Source organism: Tamandua tetradactyla, chromosome 1 (genome assembly GCF_023851605.1).
Source record: "Tamandua tetradactyla isolate mTamTet1 chromosome 1, mTamTet1.pri, whole genome shotgun sequence".
NCBI lineage: Eukaryota > Metazoa > Chordata > Mammalia > Pilosa > Myrmecophagidae > Tamandua > Tamandua tetradactyla.
Genome location: NC_135327.1, coordinates 178203149 through 178220149, shown reverse-complemented (window position 1 = coordinate 178220149; position 17001 = coordinate 178203149). Strand labels below are relative to the sequence as shown.

Genomic DNA, 17001 nt, shown 5'->3' with positions numbered 1-17001 from the left:
GAGGAGACATAACCACTGACACAAAAGAAATAAAAGAAGTAATGAGAGAATACTATGAACAACTTTATGTTAATAAACTTGACAATGTAGATAAAATGGACAACTTCCTAGAAAGGTAAGAACAACCAACATTGACTTGAGAAGAAACAGACTGTGGCACCTATTTCTCCGCAAACTTAAATCTGCCTAGTTGCCCCACGAGACCCGTCTGTACAGCCCTCTCCCTGGCAACAGACACGTCGCCCCACAAAAATTCTCTCATTGGGCCTCTACCTATCTCCTCCTCCTCCTTGCTACATTCTTGCTACACTCCAGCTGCATGGCCACATAGGAACACACAACCCCCTCTTCTTTCAACACTCCTCCTCCCCCAGCCCCTCTTTTCAAACCTATAAGTATAATCAAGCCCTCTCCTCCAATCACAGTGCCCTCGGAAATCCACCCTCCCCTACCCTCCACCATCCCTATATAAACAAGTGTACTTCCCTAAATAAAGGTCCTTGTGCGCAGTCTTGCTAACTCCACTTGGTCCCACGGTTTGATTTCGTCTTCCGCGCGCTCCAATCCCTGCCGAGCCCCCGGAGGCGTAGGCCAACGCTTCCCCCAACCGCTGGCAGCAGAAGACCCCGTCGGAGGTTAGCAACCTCCTTCCCGCCCCTCCGTCTTCGCGCCAGCCCCGTTCGCTGAGAGACAGACCCCAAGCGGCAGCGCCGGACCTGACCGGCCGCCGGACCTGACCGGCCACCGCACAGACGACCTCAATGAACCAATCGCAAGTAAAGAAATTGAATCAGTCATTAAGAAGCTCTCCAAAAAGTCAAGATTAGGACCAGATGGCTTCACATGTGAATTCTATGAAACATTCAAGAAAGAATTAGTACCAATCCTGCTCAAACTATTCAAAAAAAGTTGAAAAGGAGGGAAAGCTACTTAGCCCTTTCTATAAAGCCAATATTACCCTCATACCAAAGCCAGACAAAGATAATACAAGAAAAGAAACTATAGACCAATCTCTCTAATGAATATAGATGCAAAAATCCTCAATAAAATTCTTGCAAATCAGATCCAGCACCACATTGAAAGAATTATACACCATGATCAAGTAGGATTCATTCCAGGTATGCAAGGATGGTTCAACCTAAGAAAATCATTAAATGTACTTCACCATATCAACAAATCAAAGCAGAAAAACCACATGATCATTTCAATTGAGGCAGAAAAGGCATTTGACAAAATTCAACATCCTTTTCTGTTGAAAACACTTCAAAGGATAGGAATACAAGGGAACTTCCTCAACACAATAAAGGAAATATATGAAAAACCTACAGTTAACATCATCCTCAATGGGGGAAAACTGAAAACTTTCCCCCTAAGATCAGGAACAACACAAGGATGTCCACTATCACCACTGTTATTCAAAATTGTGTTGGAAGTTCTAGCCAGAGCAGTTAGACAAGAAAAAGAAATACAAGGCATCAAAAAAGGAAGAAGTAAAACTCTTACTGTTTGCAGATGATCTGATACTATATGTCAAAAACCCCCCAAAAACCAGAGCAAAACTACTAGAGCTAATAAATGAGTACAGCGAAGTGGCAGGTTACAAGATTAACACTCAAAAATCTGTAGTGTTTGTATACACTATTAATGAACAATCTGAGGGGAAAAACAAGAAAAAAATTCCATTTACAATTGCAACCAAAAGAATAAAATATTTAGGAATAAATTTAACTAAAGATACAAAAGACCTATACAAATAAAACTACAGGAAATTGTCAAAAACAATCACAGAAGACCTAAATAAATGGAAGGGAATACTGTGTTCAGGGATTGGAAGACTAAATATAGTTAAGATGTCAATTCTACCTAACCTGATTACAGATTCAATGCAATACCAATTAAAATCCCAAAAACTTACTTTTCAGAAATAGAAAAAACAATAGCCAAATTTATATGGAAGTGCAGGGTGCTCTGAATAGCTAAAAATATCCAGAGAAAGAAAAATGAAGTTGGAGTTCTCAAGCTACCTGACTTTAAGTCATATTATGAAGCTACAGTGGTCAAAACAGCATGGTACTGGAATAAAGATAGATATACTCACCATTGGAATCAAATAGAGTGTTCAGATATAGACCCTCTCATTTATGGACAATTGATCTTTGATATGGTAGTGAAACCCACTCACCTGGGACAGAACAGTCTCTTCAATAAATGGTGCCTAGAGAACTGGATATCCACATGCAAAAGAATGAAAGAGGAGCCATATCTCACACCCTATACAAAAAATTAACTCAAAATGAATCAAAACCCTAACCATTAGATCTAAGACCATAAAACTGTTAGAAGAAAATGTAGGGAAATATCTTATAAATCTTATAATAGGAAGCAGTTTCCTAGACCTTACACCCAAAGCACAAGCAATGAATAATAAAATAAATAAATGGGAACTCCTCAAAATTAAACACTTTTGCACATTAAAGAACTTCGTCAAGAAAGCAAAAAGACAGCCTACACATTGGGAGACAATATTTCGAAACAATATATCAGATAAAGGTCTAGTATCCAGAATATATAAAGAGATTGTTCAACTCAACAACAAGAAGACAGAAAACCCAATTACAAAATGGGAAAAAGACTTGAACAGACATTTCTCAGAAGAGGAAACACTAATGGCCAAAAGGTACATGAAAAGATGCTCAACTTCCCTGGCTATTAGGGAAATGCAAATCAAAACCACAATGAGATATCATCTCACACCTACCAGAATGGCCATTATCAATAAAACAGAAATGACAAGTGTGGGAGAGGATGTGGAGAAAGAGGCACATTTATTCACTGTTGGTGGGAATGTCAAATGGGAAGGCAGTTTGGCGGATCCTCAGGAAGCTGAGTATAGAATTGCCATATGACCCAGCAATACCATTGCTACGTATCTACTCAGAGGACATAAAGGCAAGGACAGAAATGGACATTTGCACACCGATGTCTATAGCAGCATTATTTACAATTGCGAAGAGATGGAAACAGCCAAAATGCCCATCAACAGATGAGTGGCTAAACAAGCTGTGGCATATACATATGATGGAATATTATGCAGCTTTAAGACAGAATAAAGTTATAAAGTACATAAAAACATGGATGGACCTTAAGGACATTATGCTGAATGAGATTAGCCAGACACAAAAGGACAAATACTGCATGGTCTCACTGATATGAACTAACATTAATGAATGAACTTGGAAAATTTCAGTTAAGAACACAGGTCTACAAGAGATAGAAATAGGGTAGATATTGGGTAATTGGAACTGAAGGGATACAGATTGTGCATCCAGACTGATTGTAAAAATTTAGAAATGGATAGCACAATACTACCTGATGGTAGCACAATAATGTTAGAACACTGAATGAAGCTGAATGTGAGAATGATAGAGGAAGGAAGTCTGGGGGCACAAATGAAATCAGAAGGAAAGATAGATGATAAAGACTGAAATGGTATAATCTAGGAATGCCTAGAGTGTATAATGATAGTGACTAAATGTATAGTCACTATACATTTAGTGACTATACATAAATATAGTCACTAATTATATTAGTGTATATATTAGTAATTATATTAGTATTATAATTAATAATTTATATAATTTTATATATTTAATAATTTTATATATAATATATAATTATATAAATATAATTAATATATATTAATAATATATATTAATTGCAGGGTGTTGAAAATAGACAGTAATTAATATTTTAAAACTTTAACTTATGTGTGAAATTAAAGCAAAAAATGTTTATTTGCTACAAAATTTATATTTTGACCAGTGCATTTCCTAATATAACTTATGTAGACAGCTTAATTGAACATCATAGTATATGGAACCTTGAACAGGGCATGAGATTTTGTAGTTTTTCCAGAGTGATGCCCCGATAAATCCCAGAGTGATCTGAACAGTGAATAAAAAATATTTGCAAAGTCCCTTTGGGGGAATGGTGAGAAAGGGGGAAAATTCAACTTCCCCAAGTGGAGAATTTTTTTTTCTAAATTTATTTATTTTTTATTTATGATACATAACCACATACAAACACAAACATTCTTATCTTATGATCATTCTGTTCTTGTTCTATAATCAATAACTCACACTATCATCACATAGTTTTATCATCATGATCATTTCTTAGAACATCTGCATCAATTCAGAAAAAGCAATAAAAAGAAAACAGAAAAAATTCATACATTCCGTACCCCTTACCCCTCCCCTTCACCGATCACCAGCATTTCAATCTACTAAATTTATTTTAACATTTGTTCCCTTATTATTTATTTATTTTTAATCCATATGTTTTACTTGTCCATCAATAAGGTAGACAAAAGGAGCATCAGACACAAGGCTCTCACAACCACACACACTGAGAAAGCCATTTCATCATACTATTATCTTGAAGAAACATGACCACCGGAACACAGCTCCACATTTTCAGGCAGTTCCCTCCAGCCTTTCCATTACACCTTAACTAAACAGGTGATATCTATTTAATGCATAAGAATAACCTCCAGGATAACCTCTCGACTCTGTTTGGAATCTCTCAGCCATTGACACTTTGTCTAATTTCGCTCTTTCCCATTTTGGTCGAGAAGATTTTCTAAATCCCTTGACGCTGAGTTCCAGCTCATTCTAGGATTTCTGTCCCATGTTGCCAGGAAGATCCACACCCCTGGGAGTCATGTCCCACATAGAGAGAAGGGCAGTGAGTTTGCTTGCTGTGTCGGCCGAGAGAGAGAGAGGCCACATCTCAGCAACAGAAGAAGTTCTCTTGGGGGTGATTCTTAGGCCTAATTTTAAGTAGGCTTAGCCTATCCATTGTGGGATTAAGTTTCATATGAACAAACCCCAAGATTGGAGGCTTGGCCTATTGCTTTGGCTGTCCCCACTGCCTGTGAGAATATCAAGAATTCTCCATTTGGGGAAGTAGAATTTTCCCCCTTTCTCACCATTCCCCCTAGGGGGCTCTGCAAATACTTCCCTATTCACTGTTCAAATCACTCTGGGATTTATGTGGGCATCACCCTGAACAAATCTACAAAATCTCATGCCCTATACAAGGTTCCAAGTACTATGGTGGTCGATTAAGCTGTCCAGATAAGTTATATTAGGAAATGTACTAGTCAAAATATAAATTTTGTACCAAATAAACATTTTTTGCTTGTCTCACACATACATTAAAGTTTTTCATACATTAAAGTTTTAAAATATTCATTACTATCTATTTTCAACACTCTGAATTATTGACATTCCTTTGTTCTTCCTCATGCAGAAACATTTTTAAATTTGCACATTTAAGTACATGGAATCTTGAATTCTTGATATTCTCACCAGCAGTGGGGACAACCAAAGCAATAGGCTGAGCCCCCAATCTTGGGGTTTGTTCATATGAAACTTAATCCCACAATGGATAGGCTAGGCTTACTTAAAATTAGATCTAAGAGTCACTCTCAAGAGGACCTCTTCTGTTGCTCAGATGTGGCCTCTCTTTCTCAGCCAACACGAGAAGCAAACTCACTGTCCTTCCCCTCTCTACATGGGATCTGACTCCCAGGGATGTGAACCTTCCTGGCAACGTGGGACACAAATCGTAGAATGAGGTGGGACTCAGCATCGAGGGATTGAGAAAACCTTCTTGACCAAAAGGGAGAAGAGCAAAATGAGACAAAATAAAGTGTCAATGGCTGAGAGATTCCAACAGAGTCAAGAGGTTATCCTGGAGGTTATTCTTACACATAATATAGATATCACCTTTTTAGTTAAGGTGTAATGGAGAGGCTGGAGGGAACTGCCTGAACATGTAGAGCTGTGTTCCAGTAGCCATGTTTCTTGAAGATGATTGTATAATCATATTGCTTTTGCAATGTGAATGTGTGATTGTGAAAACCTTGTGTCTGATGCTCCTTTTAGCTACCTTATCAACAGATGAGTAAAACATACGGATTAAAAATAAATAAATAATGGGGGAACAAATGTCAAAATAAATTTAGTAGATTGAAATGCTAGTGATCAATGAAAGGGAGGGGTAAGGATTATGGTATGTATGATTTTTTTTCTTTCTTTTTATTTATTTTTCTGAATTGATGCAAATCTTCTAACAAATGATCATTGTTCTATTTGCTAGCTACCAGAATGCAATATACCAGAAAGAGAATGGCTTTTAAAAATGGGAATTTAAAAAGTTGCTAGTTTACAGTTCTAAAGCTGAGAAAATGTAGCAATTAAAACAAGTCAATAGAAATGTAGAAATGTCCAATCAAAGGCATCCATCCAGGGAAAGATACCTTGGTTCAAGAAGGCTGATGAAGTTCAGGGCTTCTCTCTCAAGTAAGAAGGCACATGGCAAACACTGTCAGGGCTTCTCTCTCAGCTGGAAAGGTACATGGCAAACATGGCATCATTTGCTAGCTTTCTCTCCTGGCTTTGGGTTTCATGAAGCTCCCCAGGAGGTAGTATCCTTCTTCATCTACAAAGGTCACTGACTCATGGACTCTCTGTTTCGTGGTGCTGCAGCATTCTCTATTCTCTCTGAATCTCTCATTCTCCAAAATGTTTCCTCTTTTATAGGACTCCAGAAACATATCAAGACCCACCCAAATGAGTGGAGACATGTCATCATCTAATCCAGTTTAACAACCACTCTTTATTAAATCACATCTCCAAGGGAGATGATCTAATTACAGTGTCAAACATACAGTATTGAATAGTGATTATCTGCATTTATAAAATGGGATTTTCATTAAAACACAGCTTTTCTAGGGTCCATACATTCTTTCAAAAAACCAGCACATTCCACCCTCTGGACCCTAAAAAAGACATGTTTTTCCCATATACAAAATACATTGATTTCATAACAATATCAGAAATCCTTAAACCATTTCAGTAACAATACAAATGAAATACAAAGTTAGAAACAGTAAAACTCCTATCAAAGTTAGTTACAGGCATGGTCTGTTCTATGGCAAAGTTCTCCTCTGGCTATGGACCTATAAAAACTCAAAACAAGTTATTTGCTGCCAACATAACAAAGGAGGAACATTCATAGGATACATATATCCATTTCCATAGGGAGGAAGGAACACAGGGGTCACCAGACCCATACAGTTTTGAAAATCTGCAGGGCAAAGTCCATTAGATTTCAAAGTCTGAGAATCATTTATCTTCAGGGCTTCTGAAAGTGGCAGTCCCACCCTTTCCAACGGCCTACACAGAGGCCTGCCTCTCTTCGAATGCAACCTTGGGGGATATTGGGGAGACCACCTTTTTCTCGGCTCTACCTTCTCCAAGCATTGGGGCTGCACCTGGGCTCTCTGCCATCTCTGGGGCACACATTCAACCCCTCCATGTGGTGACAGCCAGGGTCCCCCCAAACCCCAAGGAATGTGCTTCAACCTCTCCAAGGCCTGAGGCGGCATGACTCTTCCACTGTAAGCAGGTAGAAGGCCCATCCTCTGCCTTTGGGGCAAGCTCACCCTCTCCACGGGCTTGGGTGGGTCCCCTCTCCTGGCCCAAGGCTTCTTGAATTCAGACCTCAGCCTCCATGGTTTTACCTCTGAAGTTATATTTCCTCCAATGTGTCCCTTCTCTGAGCCCCCTAGTCCAGACTGGCAGTGGCTCTGTTTATACAGGTCTCACTGCACTCTTGTTGGCTTTCTATGCAGTAGCCTTGGATCATGCCCATCAGACAAGGAGTTTCAACAAATCCTTCCTGGATAACTCCATGTCCAATCCTGGCATTCTCTGAAATGGCTGACTGGTTCCACATTTGGTCAAATCCTCACATGGGGCACTGTTCCCTGGGATCACCCTTCCAGGAAGCCCAGAATTCTCCAGTACATCAACTTTTTTTTCTGGTTTCTTTGTACCCAAGAGTTCAGTTCTCAGCTTATCTCTTTCCTGTCACATTTCACTATAAGCTGTGAGGAGAAACCAGGCTGCACTTTTGACATTTAATTTGGAGATCTCTTCTGCTAAATATTCAAGTTTAAGGCTTTTAAAAATCAGCCTTTCAGCCAAAGCCACTAGTCAACTTTGCCAGATTATTTGCTATTTTAAAACAAGGATTGCCTTCCTTCCAGTTTGCAACAACACGTGCCTCATTTCTGTCTAAGGACTCATCAGAGGTATCCACATTAGAGTCCACATTTCTACCAACAGTCTCTTCATAGCATTTTAGGCCTTTTCTATCAAGCTTCTCACAACTCTTCCAGAATCTTCTCCTTGTCCATTTAAAAAGCTGTTCCAACATGTTTCGTATTTGCAAACTGCAGCAGTGTACTTCACTCTCCAGTACCAAAATCTGTTCTAGTTTGCTAGCTGCCAGAATGCAATACACAAGAAATGGAATGATTTTTAAAAAGGGGAATTTAAAAAGTTGCTAATTTACAGTTCTATGGCTGAGAAAATGTTCCAATTAAAACAAGTCAATAGAAATGTCCAGTCAAAGGCATCCATCCGGGAAAGATACTTTGGTTCAAGAAGGCTGATGAAGTTCAGGGCTTCTTTCTCAGTTGGAAGACATGGTGTCATCTGCTAGCTTTCTCTCCTGGCTTCCGGTTTCATGAAGCTCCCCAGGAGGCATTATCCTTCTTCATCTCCAAAGGTCGCTGGCTTGTGGACTCTCTGCTTTGTGGTGCTGCAGCAATCTCTGCTCTCTCTGAATCTCATTCTCCAAAATGTTTCCTCTTTTATAGGACTTCAGAAACTAATCAAGACCCACCCAAATGGGTCCAGCTTAACAACCACTCTTGATTAAATCACATCTCCAGGGAGATGATCTGATTACAGTTTCAAACATACAGTATTGAATAGGGATTATTCTACCTTTATGAAATGGGATTTTGATTAAAACACGGCTTTTCTAGGGTCCATACATCCTTTCAAACCAGCACAATCATGATGATGAATATACAACAATGTGATGATATTGTGAATAACTGATTATAAATGTAGAATGGAATGATCATATGGGAAGAATGTTTGTGTTTGTATGTTGGTATGTTTAATAAATAAAATAATTTTTTTTAAAAAAGAACCCACCCAGCAATAAATGAGGATTAAAGAGTATGACTTTTTTGGGGTACACGACAGTTTCAAACCGGCACACAGGTCTAGTATTGTTTCAGGAAGGGATAACTATTGATGCTTGTGGCCAGCCTGTCATGTATTCAAAACTTGTCTTTGGGGAGATGTTTAACAATTTTTACAATCCCAGGCTTTCTGTTCTTACTTAAGAGTTTGCTTCAGGCCATGATTTTATGGTTTGGGAGGTTTTGGCGGTTTTGGGAGGTTCTGGAAGCTTGAGGAGACATTTTGTCCCATGAAGTTTGCAGCTAAAGTTTGCAGTTTGCATTACTTCCTTTGGAGCTAGATAAAAAACAGGGTATTGTAGTTGTTCATTAACTTTTTAAAGAGGCGGATAGGAAACCAGGGATTTGCAGTTGTCTATTAACTCTTTCAGACATAGATAGGAAACCAAGGAACTGCAGTGGTTCTATTCTATCGTGCTTCATCATGGCTGCCACAGTTCACCCATTGCACTGCACAGATACACTTTCTGAGGGATGTTCAGGGAACAACTCCTCTATATTCCCTGTGGGCCTCTCTCTCTGAAGGTAAACTTAGAAGTGGGAATTAATAGGGAGAAATACAGTCTTTATCACTGCAGTTGGTGTCAAGGCTGCAACAGTGTTCACCCTATCCCTTTTAACCTGGTGAAGATCTTCGCTGACTACTCTCCTCTCCCTCACCAATCTAAATTAGTACCCCCTCTCATACTCTCTCAAAACATCTTGTAAACACTTTCCATAGTATTCATCACCAGTCATAATTAAATTTAAGGGATTATATTTATGTTTATATATTTATATTTACTTATATGTATGATTATTTAATCTGCTGCCTCTACTAGGCACTATGCTCTATGAGAACAAGGAAAATGTTTTATTGCTCACTGTACTTCTATTCCACCAGCACCTAGCATAATACCTAACACAGAGAAGGAGGTAAAAACATATATAAAATAAACAGATTCCTCCACACTGAGGACTCATGAGGCAAGCTAGGTAACAGAATTTAATGTTGATTAGCATTTAAAATTATATGAGAATTAGTGCTTGCTTTAGCGGCACATATACTAAAATTGGAACAATACAGAGAAGATCAGCATGGCCCCTGTGCAGGAATGACACACAAATTCGTGAAGCGTTCCATATTTTTTGATGAATTTTGTTCTGAGTTTCATCCTACTCCAAGTTATTGAAAGCGTATAAGAATGAGCTAAATAAGCACAAAGAAGCTGGTATAGGAAGGAATTTGGCCGATCGGTGCACCAGTGACGTCAGTGCCTCCATGGTTCAGTCCCAGGAAGAAATGATTGAAAATTTGAAGCCATTACTTCTAGCTGGTATAGAGAGTAAACTATACACATTGATCTCGTGCAAAAAAATTGATCTTAGCTATGACCTAAATTGCCACAAATTATGCTCTGATTTTCAAGAGGATATTGTATTCCATTTTTCCCTGGGCTGGTCTTCCCTGGAACATCGTTTCTTGGTCCCTAATAATGCTCAGAGGTTGCTCCTTGGATTACCAGAACATATCTTTCAGCTGCCTAGATCTTTAGCTTCTACTCTCACTGCTTCTACCAGTCCAGCAATGCCAGATAATGCATCACAGGAAGAACTTATGGTTACCTTAATAACAGGATTAGCTTCTCTTACATGTAGAACCTCTATAGGCATCATTGTTGTTGGAGGAGTGATCTGGAAAAGGTAGGCTGGAAACTCATATCTGCTTCTTTAAGTATGTATGGAGCTTTGTGCTTTATGAAAGACTGTCCTGGACCACTCGCCCCAAGGAGAGAGTCTTTAAACAGCAGTTTGTGAACGGTGCAACCAAAACTGCAGATGATTGTTAGCTTCACAAGTGCAAACTGCAGTCATCAAGTACAACAGAAGGCTACCACTTTTGTGCACCTGTGCCAACAAGTTGATATTACTCAGACACCTGAAAGAAAAAAATGCTAGATTATCCAAAGAAATAGATCAGTTGGAGAAGATACAAAATCCTTCAAAACTCTTAAGAAATAAGGCTGTTCAATTTGAAAATGAGCTGAAGAATTTTACTAAGCAGTTTCTATGTTCGAGCAATGAAGAAGACTCTTAACAATAGAGTGCTTTGGTGAACAGCATAGGAGGAAACAGAACTTGTAAGATTGTGACACTTGTAATTTTATGAAAACACTTCAAATATGAAATTCTACTAACTGTACCTAAATAGCAAGTCCCTGTGAAGAGTGTGATAATGATCTATTTCAGGGTGTTTGCATTTCTGAAGAGTATTATAATGTATTGATGTCCTCGGTTTTAATTTTGGGTAAAGAAAAGTCAGGTTATTTGATGTGTTAAAATAATGAATTCATTAAAAGCAGCAGAACCAACTCTGTGACACTGAGGGTTGGGACCTTGAGCTCTGTGCTGGTTTGAAATGATGTATGTACCCTAGAAAAGCCATGTTTTAATCCTAATCCATTGTGTAAATGCAGCTGTTTCTTCTAATCTCTATTCAGCATTGTATGTTTGAAACTGTAATTAGATCTTCTCCTTGGAGATGTGATATAATGGAGAGTGGTTGTTAAACTGGATAAGGTGACGACATGTCTCCACCCATTCACGTGGGCCTTGATTAGTTTCTGAAGTCCTATAAAAGAAGAAACATTTTGGAGAATGGGAGATTCAGAGAGAGCAGAGCAGAATGACACAGCCACAAGAAGCAGAGAGCCCACAAGCCAGTGACCTTTGGAGATGAAGAAGGAACATGCCTCCCCGGGGGCTTCATGAAACAGGAAGCCAGGAGAAGAAGCTAGCAGATGATGCCGTATTCGCCATGTGCCCTTCCAGATGAGAGAGGAACCCTGACCGTGTTCACCATTTGCCCTTCCAGATGAGAGAGAAACTCTGTGTTTGCCATGTGCCTTCTCACTTGAGAGAGAAACCCTGAACTTCATCGGTCTTCTTGAACCAAGGCATCTTTCCCTGGATGGATGCCTTTGATTGAACATTTCTATAGACTTGTTTTAATTGGGACATTTTCTTAGCCTTAGAACTGTAAACTAGCAACTTATTAAACTCCCCTTTTTAAAAGCCATTCTATTTCTGGTATATTGCATTCCAGCAGCTAGCAAACTAGAACAAGCTCTTAATTAGGGTTTTTTCCTATTTTGATTCTGAAAAACTCTGCTTCCTGGCATCCAGGAGTTCAAGAATGCTCCTCTCATCTTCTTTGTCAAAACTTATTTTTGATGCCTACTAACGACAATAGTCACTTTTTTGTTCTTTCATTAATTGTGCTGCTCTAACCACCAGTTGAGGAGTATGGAATGTTTTTGAGTGTATTATTTATGCAAGTTACAATCACTTTTGCTGTCAAGGCAGATATGTAAGCCACTAATAAATGTGCTGTTTTATTCTCATTAAAACTGGTGTAAAAAAATTATGAGAATTAAGTGTTGCATGGACAAGTCTATATGAAATTAGACACATATATATACATGAGGAATTGGTAATATAATGTAGTAAAAAAAGCATTGGCTTGAGAGGGTGGTGACAAAGTCACTAACTAGTTGGCAACCTAGGAAATACCATTTCCTTACTCATAGGTCTCTATCACTTAATGAGTCTCAATAGGTGTGGTATTGTCCCCAAGTGTTGGATACTTGGGGGAGGCCCTACCGGCCTCTAGAGTGCAGAGGCCAGGTATGCTAGACTTGGTGCAATGCAGGGACTATTTCTCACAATGAAGTGTTTCATGTCCCTCATGACTTTCAAATGTCCTGCTCTAGATGAAAAACCTGTTTAAAATGATCTTAACCTAAAACATATTAAAAAAAAAATCTTTATTTTACATATGAACACAAAGTTTTTAAAACATAGTTCAGGGAATGCATCTACTATGAACAGTGAAGAAAGACTAGTGTCCACCAGAGATGGCCAAATACTGTACTTGTGTCAGTATTTGTAGCTGTCACTTTCATTGGAATTTTATTTATAAGTGCAAGCAAATGATGATTTTGTTATTTTCTAACATTGTCATGTCTGAGCTTAACTATATATATTGAAAATCATGTATTGTGGACGGAGGCTATATTACGTATATATTTCATCTTAGGATAACAAAGGACAGTATAACAATATTTGTTATTTAAAAAAAGTCTGGTAAGATAAGGTGCGAACCATTGGATTAGATGATGCTTAAAATGCCATCCAGTTTTACTGCTATGGTTCTAATCTTCAATAATAGAAATGATCCATTTCTTCTTTTAATTTCATTCTTTTTATTACTTTGTTTTTATTACACTATAAAAAGGATTATCGACACAAGAAAAATAAACATATTAAAAAAATACATATCACCTATACTGAATGTTGAGGCAGTAAGCTGCATAAAGGTAGACCCCAATGATTTCCCAAGTTTCCTTATTAGGTAGTCATTTCACGATTCTACAATTTCAAATTTATGGTAAATGTGAGTTTATACATTTTATGATTATACATCTTAATTTTTCACCAAGTAATTATTGGTGAAGAAATTGAAACATAAAGAACTAACTTGTATTTTTAAAAAATGTCAGGTTAGGTTCATATCTCAAATTACAACCTTTTCCCTACTCTTCTCCCTTGTTTTAAAGTTCTTCCTTATTAGTTTTGACATACCATACATTTTTAATAATATATTTAAAAAATTGATTTGCCTTCTCTTCTTTCTCCCCACACAGTAGAATGGGGAAAGGGAATCTCGTCTGTTTAGCTCACTGTCTATTCCCACCTTCAAGAATAATGCGGGGCACAGAGGCGCTCGATGAGTACTTGTTCTATGAATGGGTGAAGAATACACGCAATAAGCAAAAGCGACTGTTTCGAGCGCCACTTTCACCGGCGTTCTAGGAGGCCACAGGAGGGACTAGTAAAATGACTGATTTTTATGATTGAGAATACCCCGACACTCCTAGGGATTGCGGATGCCTTCTTATATTCTTTGGGATATGGTGATGTGTGCGGAGCTTGTTTTGAATTTGGCTCACAAAACCATGCAGGGGAGAATAAGCTGCAGTAATGTGCATCGAGTTCCGCATAATGTTCTCACATTTACATCATTAGAAATACATGTCTTATACGTGTATGGGTCTTTAAATCCTGTGTACACTGTGCACAGGACAATTTCCGATAATTTTTTTACCAGGAGACTTGCGGCGAAGATGGGATTTAGGGTGGTTACTGCCAAAGAATACAGTTCCTCCAAAAAGAGCAAAGATGGGGAGACGAGTAAACGCTCACTTTCCGAGAACAGAAGCCAAGTCAGTATCAAATTCTCACCCTAGATCAAATCCCGCGCTCCTCCTACCCACGACTTGTCTCTATCCCGCCTCCTTCAGATCTGTGGTAGGTGGAGCAGAGGACAGTTGTTCTCGGGTCCCCTCAAATTGGTTACACCTGCCTCGAGTTTGGGTATCCCATATTTCAGCAAACAGCGAGGAAAGAGAAAGATTAACGATACTGCCGCCCAAATGACAGTAGAGCTGAACACGCGGATAGAGACAGGGGCAAAACACGAAGAAAGGCAGCAGTCTAGCAGCCACGTGAGGTGGGCGATCCCGTCAGCCCTCGGAGTTAGAACTTCAACTCCCGGCTTGCAGCTGGGCGGTTACCCTCTGAGTACTACAACTCCCAGAGTGCTGCGGGAGCGGCCGCAGCAACCTCCCATTCCGTCGCCAGCCGCTCCTCCAGCCCCTCCCCCGCCCCTCCAGGCCTGATCGGCGTGCGCCTGCGCACGAAAGGCCGGAGGAGTCTTACCCTAATGTAAGATGGTGGCCCGTCTGGCTGTGGAACCCACCGAAAGCTGATAGTCTCTCTCTCAGCCGTAAAGGTCGGACTCGCTGAAGCAATCAAGCCTGGTTCTGAAGAGTATTTCCCCCGACAGTCTTTCAGTGGTCTCTTGTGTGGACGAGGCAGTGCGAGGAGTCGGCTAAGGGAAAAGCGAGGCAAGGCAGGCGGGTGAGTCTATGCGGGGCTGGGTTTAGGGGAAACCCGGGGCTGACCGGCTACGAGAGAGCGGAGGCTTCGCAGGGATTGAGCAGGCCGCACCCCCCTTTCTCCCCACCCCCCGCCTCATCTTCACCCTCCTCCTTGGTCTTCCTCCTCCTCCTCCTCCCTCTCTCCTCTACGCCACAGCAGTTACCACCAGGAAAAGGGAGCGGGGCAGAAGGCAACGGCGGCGGCGAGCAGCAACTCTCCTTCTAAAATTTCTTCATTTGGGAGGCCGGGGCTGCTTCTTCAGCTCTCTTCTGTATATTTTTGTTGGGGCAGGTCTTAGGTCTCAATACTTGTTTCTCCAGCTCTTTCCCTTCTCTGACGTCCTTCCCCACTGCCTCTGGTCTCCCAGGACCAAAGCCATCACTTCCACTCTGACTGGTGTTGCTGCTGCTTATTAATCCCACCGCTCTTTGCCCACTTGTCCTGCTGCTTGTTTTTTTCCTCCACTGCTACTACTCTGGAATTAGCCTTTGCCCCTCCTCCCCCTTTCTGCTTGCATTCAGCCCCGGTAGTCTGTATGCCACATTAGAGCTTCTTCCGATCTTTGCTTTAACCACATGTCATTTTAAAGCTGCCCCTTAAATACCTAGATTATACTGCTGCCCGATCTAACCCACCTGTTTCTCAGCCGTGGGAATTATCCGCCCCTTCCCTCTTTCCTAAACAGATTCTTTCAACATATAATTCCAGAAAAAGGGATGCTCCATGTTGACCCTCGAAAAGTCAAGGAAGTTGGGAAGTGAATGAAGTGAGGTAGGATACTATGAGACATCATGAGTAAAGATCATTTATTCAGACTACCCAGAAGAGGAACGTTTTCGTTTTGTTTTCAGTGATCTGTTTGTGGATTACTTACTCTGTTGGGATGTCTATTTTTTTTGTTTTGTTTTCATTTTGAACCGATTTCCCCTTACTAAGTGTTCTCCTGAATTGTCTTTCTCAGGCTACTTAATATGGGTTCGGATTATACCAGCAAATATTACCCTAAGCATTTCAACATAAGATAAATCTGGTGCACAAACAAAATTCATTTGTGAACTTCACGAGCAAATATGATTTTTTGATTATATGTGGGTTACAGATCCCTTCCATATTGTGCATTGATTATTGACCAAGTGAGTTATATTATTGAGCTTAATTGATATCTTATTTGTGGTTTGAGTGGAAATTTCCTCTTCTAATGTCATATTTACTTAGTATTTGTGTATTTGCAAAGTTCTCTCATTTAACACATCTAGAGTGGTAGTTATCTGAATAAATTGTCTTCTCTTAAAAATCCATTAGGTATGTTTGCAAAAGAAAAATGGTATTTCTTTTGCATATGAAATCCCTCATATTTTATCCATAGAAAAAAGGACTGGTAAAAGAAATGACAGAGCTGTGCACATAATATGCATTTCTTGACACCCACTGGCATTGTTACCTACATTGAAAAGCAAAAAACAAGAAACGAGAGATTGCTTATGATGTCCATGTTTTGGCAAAAACAGAAATTGAAATGGACTGGTTAATGGCATAATGGAAAGAAGGAGCCTTTACTACAGTCAGTCCACTGTGAAATAATTACCAGAAAAGCACAGAGGATTATATAGATCAGATACAGTCATCTCAAGTTTAAGCCTAAATAAGACCTTGTGTTCTTAAGATGTATGTAAAAATGTTTTAAGTCATAGTATCGATCTCAGGCAGCAATATATCTATCAAAAGTAATAATATCTTAAGTATAAATACAAATACAGTTACCCGTTAGTCACTTTTGCACATTTCATCTGTGAAATTTGAGGAATCTAACATTTGGTGTTATATTTACTTGATTGTGATGAATGGTCTATTTTATCAAATGGTAAACTAAGGTTAGAAAAGCTGTTTAT

At 39.5% G+C, this 17001-nt stretch overlaps 1 protein-coding gene and 1 non-coding gene across 9 annotated transcripts in view; both read left to right on the top strand.

Annotated features, from left to right (window-relative positions):
• Positions 1-10152: 10152 nt before the first annotated feature.
• On the top strand, positions 10153-10259 carry LOC143652663 (U6 spliceosomal RNA). Its single transcript, XR_013160798.1, has one exon. It is a non-coding gene; the product is annotated as a U6 spliceosomal RNA (small nuclear RNA).
• Positions 10260-14637: 4378 nt separating this feature from the next.
• CNOT4 (CCR4-NOT transcription complex subunit 4) overlaps positions 14638-17001 on the top strand; it is a 171386-nt gene continuing 169022 nt past the window's right edge. For 2 of the 8 annotated variants that reach the window (XM_077141656.1, XM_077141416.1), the window contains exon 1: positions 14638-15091. The gene's annotated coding sequence lies outside the window, so the exon portion shown is untranslated. Of the gene's footprint in view, positions 15092-15797; positions 15884-17001 lie in introns of all 8 variants that reach the window. The other 6 variants (XM_077141806.1, XM_077141732.1, XM_077141966.1 and 3 more) reach the window with 4 other exon arrangements.